Source organism: Mirounga angustirostris, unplaced genomic scaffold (assembly GCF_029215605.1).
Source record: "Mirounga angustirostris isolate CCGP_5_RB_7025 unplaced genomic scaffold, mMirAng1.0.hap1 SCAF_10, whole genome shotgun sequence".
Taxonomy (NCBI): Eukaryota; Metazoa; Chordata; class Mammalia; order Carnivora; family Phocidae; genus Mirounga; species Mirounga angustirostris.
This window is the reverse complement of record NW_026991718.1, coordinates 76,334,219-76,344,133: the sequence shown is the minus strand read 5'-3', so window position 1 is coordinate 76,344,133 and position 9,915 is coordinate 76,334,219.

The following is a 9,915-nucleotide window of genomic DNA, read 5'->3' as shown; positions in this document are numbered from 1 at the left end:
TGCACAGCCTGGCCAGCCTCAGTGAACACTGGGCTCATAGCTCACACCAGCCCCAGCTGTCCCACCAAGGTGGCCACAGGGCAATACACACCAGGACACCCCTGGTTAACATTTATTGCAACCCAAGCCTATGCGCCAAGGTGATACAGGTGCCAAGCACCCTGGAACATTCCAAGCCTACACTACTTTGGCTTCAGATAGCTTGCTAGGGCACCTCCAGTGCAGAGTGCTCTGGAACCTCTCTGTTGACATCTGCTTCATATCCAGCTGCTCTGTCAGGTGCCCACCATGCGAAGCACCCTGGAACACCCACACCAGCCTCAGCTCCAGTCACCGTGCCAAAACACCCACTGTGCTAAACACCTTGGGGCACCGTGATTTGCACCCAATTCAGCTTCAGCTGTCCTGCTAGGGCACATTTTGTGCAGAGAGCCCAGGGACCAAACCAGCCCACACTTATTTTAGCTTTAGCTGTCCTACAGTGTACCCCCTGTGCATAGAGTACTAAGACGTCCCAACTTATACCCTGCCTCATCTCCAGGCACCTTTCCAAAGAACCCTTTGTGCCAAGACCCTGGAACATCTCAGTTTACATCTATTTCAGCTTCAGCTATCTTGCCAAGGTGCCGTTTGTGCACAGAGCCCCATATCCCCCCAGCATGCACCCACCTTAGTTTTAGCTATCCTGCCAGGATACCCTCTGCACAGAAAGCTCAGAGACTTCCTGGTCCACACATCACCTCAGCTCCAGCCATCTTGCCAGGGCATCCTAGGATGCCCCAGGTTGCACTCATTTCAGCTTCAGCTACCTACAAGGGTGCCCTCAACACATAGAAATCTGGGACATGCTGGCCTGCATCCACTTCACCTTTAGCTGTCTTGACAGGGTGTCCACTGTGTGGAAAACCCCAGGATCCCCATCCCACAGTAGCCACAGCTCCAGTCAGCCAGCAAAGTCACCAACTACACACAGTATACATAGGGGACAACCATACACAAGACCATCACTTCAAGTTTAAAAGAAGTAACTCTTCCACCTAATCCATAGAAACAAACATAGAAAGTCAAGCAAAATGGGGAGACAAAGGAATATTCACTAAAAGAAATAACAATAACAACTCAGAAAAACTAAGTGAAACAGAGATAAGCAATATGCCTGATAAAGAATTTAAAGTAATGACCATTAAGATACTCACTGGGCTAGAGGGAATACTGGAAGAACTCAGTGAGACTTTCAATAAAGAGATAGAAAATATAAAAAAGAACCAATCAGAGTTGAAGAATATGAAACTGAAATAAAAAACACACTAGAGGGCGGGCACCTGGATGGCTCAGTTGGTTAAGTGTCTGCCTTTGGCTCAGGTCATGATCCCAGGGTCCTGGGATCGAGTCCTGCCCTATGTTGGGCTCCCTGTTCCATGGGGAGTCTGTTTCTACCTCTCCCTCTCCCCCTCCGCCTGCTCATTCATTCTCTCTCTCGCTCACTCTAATAAATAAATTTTTAAAAATCTTTAATTAAAAAAAAAACGCACTAGAGGGAATCAACAGTCCACTAGTGGATGCAAAAGAATGAATGAATCAGCAATCTGGAAGACAGGGTAATGGAAAGCACCCAAGCTGAACAGAGAAAGAAAGATGGAAAGATGGACAGACAGAGGAAAGGAGAGGAGAAGAGAGGAAAGGAGAGAAGGAGGGAGGAAGGAAGAAAAAGGAAGGAAGGAAGGAAGGAAGGAAGGAAGGAAGGAAGGAAGGAAGGAAGGAAGGAAGGGAAAAAAAGAAAGGAAAGAAAGAAAGAAAGGGGGGATGGAGGGAAAGGGAAGGGAGGGAAGGGAAAATTTTTTAAATGAGAATACATTAAGGGATCTCTTGGACAACATCAAGTGAATAAACATTCACATTATAGGGGTCCCAGAAGAAGAGAGAAAGGGGACAGAAAACTTATTTGCAGAAATAATAGCTGAAAGCTTCCCTAAATAGAGGAGATAAACATCCAGTTCCAAGAAGCACAGAGAGTTCCAAACAAGATGAACCCAAGGAGGTCCACACCATGACACATAATAATTAAAACAGCAAAGTTTAAAGGTAGAGATTATTTTAAAAGCAGTAATAGAGAAGCAAAAGATTACTTACAAGGGAAAACCTATAAGACTATCAGCTGATTTTTCAGCAGAAATATTGTAAGCCAGAGAAGAGAATGGCATGATATACTCAAAATGCTAAAAGGAAAACACCTACATCCAGGATTATTCTACCCAGCAAAATTATCATTCAGATTTGAAGGGGAGATAAAGAGTTTCCCAGACAAACAAAAGATAGAGTTTATCACCACTAAACTGACCCTACAAGAAATGTTAAAGGGACTTCTTTAAGTGGAAAAGAAATGGCCATAGTTAGGTGTAAGAAAATTATGAATAGGGGCGCCTGGGTGGCTCAGTTGGTTAAGCGACTGCCTTCGGCTCAGGTCATGATCCTGGAGTCCCGGGATCGAGTCCCGCATCGGGCTCCCTCCTCGGCGGGGAGTCTGCTTCTCCCTCTGACCCTTCTCCCTCTCATGCTCTCTGTCTCTCAGTCTCTCTCTCTCAAATAAATAAATAAAATCTTAAAAAAAAAAAAAGAAAATTATGAATAAAAATATGTAAAATATGACAGTATATACATAAACATGGAGGGAGTAAAAAAAAAGTCTTTTTTTTTTTTTAGAATGTGTTTGAATTTAAATGACCATCAAATTAATATAGACTGTCACATACTTAGGATGCTATATAAGAACTTCATGGTAACCACAAATCCAAACCTCTAACAGATAAAGAAAGCCAAACATAACACTACAGAAGCTCATTAATCCAAAGAAAGAGAGCAAAAGAAGAAAGGAACAGAGAACTACAAAGACGACCAGAAAACAAATAGCAAAATAGTAATAAGTACATACTTATCAATAATTACTTTAAGTGCAAATGGCCTAAATATTCCAATCAAAAGACACAAAGTAGCAGAAGGGATTTAAAAAAAAAAAAAACAAGACCCAGGGGCAACTGTGTGGCTCAGTCCATTGAGCATCTGACCCTTGATTTTGGCTCAGGTCATGATCTCAGGGTCATGAGATCAAGCTCTGTGTCAGGTTCCACACTCAGTGTGGGATCTGCTTGTCCCTCTCCCTCTGCTCCTCCTCCCCTCACTCATGCATGCTCTCTCTCTCTCAAATAAATTAAATCTTAAAAAAAAAAAAAAAAAAAAAACAAGACCCAGATATATTCTGCCTATAAGAGACTTACCTCAGACCTAAAAATCCTAATGGAATGGATGGAAAAATGTTTACCATGAAAATGGAAATGGAAAAAAGAGTCAGAGTAGAAATACTTGTATCTGACAAAATAGACTTTAAAACAAAGACTGTAACAAGAGACAAAGAAAGGCATTACATAATGATAAAGTGATCAATCCAACAAGAGGATATAACAATTATAAATATCTATGCACCTAAGTACATAAAGCAAATATTAATGGACATAAAGAGAGAAATTGATGGTAATAAAATAAAAGTAGGGAACTTTAACACCCCACTTACATCAATGGTTAGATCATCCATGCAGAAAAATCGATAAACAGTGTCTTTGAATGACAGATCAGATGGACATAACGGGTATTTAAAGAACATTCCATTCCAAACCAGCAGAATACACATCCCTTTCAAGTGTGCATGGAACATTCTCCAAGATAGATCACTTGGTAAGCCACAAGACAAGCCTCAATAAATTTAAGAAGACTGAAATCATACCATGCATCTTTTCTGACCACAGCAGTATGAAACTAGACTTCAGAAGAAAAAAATTGAAAAAGACACAAACATGTAGAAGCTAAACAGCATAATACTAAATAACCAATGGGTCAATGAAACAATCAGAGAAGAAATTAAAAATACATAGAGACAAGGAAAATAAAAACATAATGACCCAAATTCTTTGGGACTCAGCAAAAGTAGTTCTGAAGGAAATACATAATGATACAGGCCTACCTCCAGGAACAAGAAAAAGCTCAAATAAACATCCTAAACCTACACCTAAACAAAGTAGAAAAATAAGAACAAACTCCAAGGTGAGTCGAAGGAAGAAAATAATAAGGATCAGAGCAGAAATAAATGACGTAGAGACTAAAAAACAATTTAAAAAGATCAACAAAACCAAGAGCTGGTTCTTTGAAAAGTTAAACAAAATTGATAAACTCTTAGCCAGACTCATCAAGAAAAAAAAGAGAGAATCCAAATAAATAAAATCAGAAATGAGAGGGAAGAAGTAGGGGCGCCTGGGTGGCTCAGTTGGTTGGGCGACTGCCTTCGGCTCAGGTCATGATCCTGGAGTCCTGGGATCGAGTCCCACATCGGGCTCCCTGCTCGGCAGGGAGTCTGCTTCTCCCTCTGACCTTCCTCCCTCTCATGCTCTCTGTCTCTCATTCTCTCTCAAATAAATAAATAAAATCTTAAAAAAAAAAAAAAAGAGAGGGAAGAAGTAACAACTGACATCACAGAAACAGAAAGGATTATAAGAGAATACTACAAAAAAATTATATGCCAACTAATGGAACAAACTAGAAACAGATAAATTCCTAGAAGCATACAATCTTCCAAAACTGAATTAGGAAGAAATAGAAAATTTGAACAGATTGATTACTAGCAATTAAATTGTGTCAGTAATCAAAAAATAAAGTAAAAGTCCAGGACCAGATGTCTCCACAAATTCTACCAAACTGTTTCAAAAAATAGAAGAGGAAGTAAAGCTTCCAAATACATTCTATGAGTCCAGTATTACTGTGATACCAAAACCAGACAAAAACACTACAAAAAAGAAAACTACAGGCTAATAGCCCTGATAAACATGGATGCAAAAATCCTTAACAAAATATTAGCAAATCACATTCAACAATACATTAAAAGGATCATTCACCACAATAAAGTGGGATTTTTTTCTGAAGATGCAAGAATGAACAAATATTTACAAATCAATCAATGTGATACAAAATGAAGGATAAAAATCATATGATCATCTTAACAGATGCAGAAAAAGAATTTGACAAAATTCATCATTTGTTCATGATAAAACTCTTAACAAAGTGGGTTTAGGAGGAATATACCTCACCAAAATAAAGGCCATATGTGAAAAACCCACAGCAAACATCTTACTCAGTGAAAAAATGAGAGATTTTCCTCTAAGATCAGCAACAAGACAAAGAGGTCTACCCTTGCCACTTGTATTCAACATAGTACTGGAAGTCCTAGCCACAGCAATTAGACAAGAAAAATAAATTAGAGGCATCCATATTGGTAAAGAAGAAGTTAATTTGTACTATTACTACTTGTCACTTTTTGTAAATGACATACTATATATAGAAAATCCTAAAGACACATAAGACATGAATAGACATTTTTCCAAAGAAGACATACAGATGGCTAACAAACACATGAAAACATGCTCAACATCACTGATCATCAGAGAAATACAAATCAAAACCACAATGAGATATCACCTCACACCAGTCAGAATGGCTAAAATTAACAACACAGGTTGTTGAGGATGTGGAGAAAGGGGAACACAATGGAGTGTGTGTATACACACATACAATGGAATATTACTCAGCCATCAAAAAGAATGAAATCTTGCCATTTGCAACAACATGGATGGAACTAGAGAGTATTATGCTAAGCAAAATAAGTCAGTCAGAGAAAGACAAATGCCATATGATTTCACTCATATTCATACCATATGAATTTAAGAAACAAAACATAAACATGGAGGGGGAAGAGGGGCAAACCGGGAAACAGACTCTTAACCATAGAGAACAAATTGAGGGTTACTGGAGAGGAGGAGAGTAGGGAGATGGATTAAATAGGTGATGTGTAAAGGAGGAGACTTGTGTTGAGTACTAGGTGTTGTATATAAGTGATGATGCACTAAATTCTATACCTGAAACTAATATTACACTGTATATTAACTAACTGGAATTTAAATAAAAACTTGAGAAAAAACATACAAAAAACCCCGAAAGACATCTCCAAAAAACTACTAAAATAAATGAATTCAGTAAAATTGTAGGATACAAAATTAATACCCCGAAATCAGTAGCATTTCTATACACTGATAATGAAGTAGCAAAAGAGAAATTGAGAAAACAACTCTATTTACAATTGCACCAAAAAGAGTAAAATACCTAGGAATAAACTTAATCAAAGAGGTAAAAGACCTGTACTCTAAAAACTATAACACATCCGTAAAAGAAATAGAAGAAGACACAAAGGAAAAGATATTCCATGCTCATGTATTGGTAGAAGGGTAGAAGTAATATTGTTAGAATGTCCGTATTACCCCAAGCAATCTACAGATTCAATGCAATCTCTATCAAAAATACCAACTGCATTTTTCACAAAACTAGAACAAATAATACTAAAATTTGTATGGAACCACAAAAGACCCCAAATAGCCAAAGCAGTCTTGAGAAAGAAAAACAAAGCAGAAGGTATCACAATTCCAGATTTCAAGACATATCACAAAGCTGTAGTAATCCAAATAGTACGATAATGGCACAAGAATAGATGCATAGAAGGGCACCTGCGTGGTTCAGTTGGCTAAGGGTCTGCCTTAGGCTCAGTTCATGATCCCAGGGGTCCTGGGATTGAGCCCTGAATCGGGCTCCCTACTCAGCAAGGAGCCTGCTTCTCCCTCTCCCCCGCTTGTGCTCTCTTTCATGCTCTTTCAAGTAAATAAATGAAATGTTTTAAAAAAAAAAAAAAGAATAGATGCACAGATCAATAGAACAGAACAGATAGCCTGGAAATAAGCCCATGCTTATATGATCAATTAATCTATGACAAAAGAGACAAGAATATACAATGAGAAAAAGACAATCTCTTCAATAAATGGTGCAGGGAAACTGGACAGCTACGTGTAAAAGAATGAAACTGGACCACTTTCTAACACCATACACAAAAATAAACTCAAGATAGATTAAAGACCTACTACATGTGAGATCTGAGACCATAAACTTCCTAGAAGAGAATACAGTAATTTCTGACATTGGCCATAGCAACATTTTTCTAGATATGTCTCCTCTGGCAAGAAAAACAAAAGCAAAATTAAATTATTGAGACTACACCAGAATGAAAAGGTTTTGCACAGTGAAGGAAACCATGAACAAAACAAAAAGGCAACCTAGTAAATAGGAGAAGATATTTGCAAATGACATAGGCAATAAGGGATTAATATCCAAAATATATAAAGAACTTAGACTACTCAACACCAAAAAAAAACCCACACAAATAATCTGATTTTAAAACAGGCAGAGGATTATCCTACCTGACGATGAAAAACAAACTGAGGGTTCTAGAGGGGAGAGGGGTGGGAGGATGGGTTAGCCTGGTGATGGGTATTAAAGAGGGGACGTTCTGCATGGAGCACTGGGTGTTATATGCAAACAATGAATCATGGAACACTACCTCAAAAACTAATGATGTAATGTATGGTGATTAACATAACATAATAAAGAAAAAATAAGACAGTAAAATGGGCAGAGGACCTGAACAGACATTTTTCCAAAGAAGACATACAGATGACTAATAGACACATGAAAAGATGCTCATCATCACTCATCATCAGAGAACTATAAATCAAAACAATGAGATATCTCACCTTACACCTGTCAAAATGGCTAAAATCAAAATGACAAGAAATAACTAGTGTTGGTGAGGATGTGAAGAAAAGGGAGCCCTCATACACTGTTGGTGGGAATGTAAATTGGTATGCTACTGTGGAAAACAGTATGGAGGTTTCTCCCCAAAATTAAAAATAGAAATGCCATAAGATCCAATAATTCCACTACTGGGTATTTACCCAAAGAAAACGAAAACACTAATTCAAAAAAATAGATAGATGCACTCCTGTGTTTACTGCAGCATTATTTAAAATAAACAAGATATGGAAGCAGCCAAAGTGTCCATCAATAGAAAAATGGATAAGAAAGATGTGACACACACACACACACCAGAATATTACACAGTCATAGAAAAGGATGAGATCATGCCATTCGTGACAGCATGGATGGACCTGGAGGGTATAATGTTAAGCTAAATAAGTCAGGCTGAGAAAGACAAACACCATATGATTTCACTTATATGTGGAATCTTTAAAAAAAATAAACAACAAAAGCAAAATCAGACCTGTAAACACAGAGAACAAACTAATGGTTGCCAGAGGGGATGGGGCAGGGAGATGGGAAAAGATAGGATGAGGGGGAGTGGGAGATACAGGCTTCCAATTATGGAATGAATAAGTCACAGGAATAAAAGTCACAGCATAAGGAATATAGTCAATGATATTGTAATAGTGTTGTATGGTGACAGATGGTAGCTACACTCATGATGAACAGAGCATAATGTATAAACTTGTCGAATCACCACTCCATACACCTGAAACTAATGTAACGTCGTGTGTCAACTATACTTAAATTTTAAAAACTTAAAAAAAACAAAACCCTATGCGAGGAAGGATGCAGCCACGTACCTGGACCCAGGGGCTGGGGTTGTGGGTAGGGTAAATAGTATGAATTACTTCCTAGCAAGCCACTAGGAAATACAAAAGGGTGCCACTTGTCTCCCACGGGGGTCACTGCTCCAGGGTTATCCCTTTACTGGCCTCAGCAGCCCCATTCAAATACAACGTTCTAGTCACTCTTTTGGTTTCCAAAACATGTTCTCTCACCTCCACATGCTGTTCCTTCTGCCTGGAACACTTTCTTCACCTCTTCCCCAGCCAAATCTCACTCACCCTGCAGGGGACTCAGCTTACACATTACCTCCTACAGGAAGCCCACCAAACTGACCCCTTCTCAACTAGGTCAAGAGCCTCCTCTGCCCTCAGAGCCCTGTGGGCTTCCACCATCACAGCAGCGGTTACTCTGGGTCTGTGTTCCCCCATGACACACATTTCCAGAATAAGCACATTGCAGCATTATATAGGAGGAGTGAAATCTCTTTTTGGAGAAAGAGGTGAGTTCTATGTAGTCTTGGGACCTTGAAGAGAGGGATAGAGATCCAGTTTGGGGTCAGCATTTGAAAGAACATTCTAGGGGCGCCCAGGTGGCTCAGTCGTTAAGCGTCTGCCTTTGGCTCAGATCATGATCTCAGGGTCCTGGGATCAAGCCCAGCATTGGGCTCCCTGTTCAGTGGGAAGCCTGCTTCTCCCTCTCCCACTCCCCCTGCTTGTGTTCCCTCTCTCTCTGTGTCTCTCTCTGTCAAATAAATAAATAAAATCTTTTTAAAAAAGAAAAAAGAACATTCTAAGAATTCTGCCTCACTAACCAACCTGAGCTAGGACCAGATTTGAGGAACTGAGCGACCTTGGCTTGGAGAACAGCGCCACCTGGTGGTACCCATGTGAAATAGCACCTTCCTTCATTGGTTCATTCAACATTTATTGCCAACACATGTAGTGTTCACGGTGTATTTGACAGAGGGGATCATTTTTAATACCTCCTTCCTATAAAAAATATTTTCAGCGATAATCATAAAACAAATAATAATGATGACCATAAAAGAAATGCAGACAGTGAAAATGTACTTCCCTTCTGATAGAAAACTCTATGTAATAATGTAAATGATTGTCCAGTCACTAACAAGCGAATTGTAATAAAACTGAAATAACTGCAAACACAATTCAGGAAGCCACAAAATCTTGCCATTGATGTAATGTTTTTTCCTTGATTTGTTCGTTAGTTTTAAAACAATTTAAAAACAATGCTTGCATCTTAATGGTGTTATTCAAATTCAGTAATATAGTTCGCATATGAACTAATATGCACATTTACCAACTAAAAGTCTTACAGGTCATGTTTTTCCAGACTTCACTGTTTTATTTATTTATTTTTTTTTTTAAG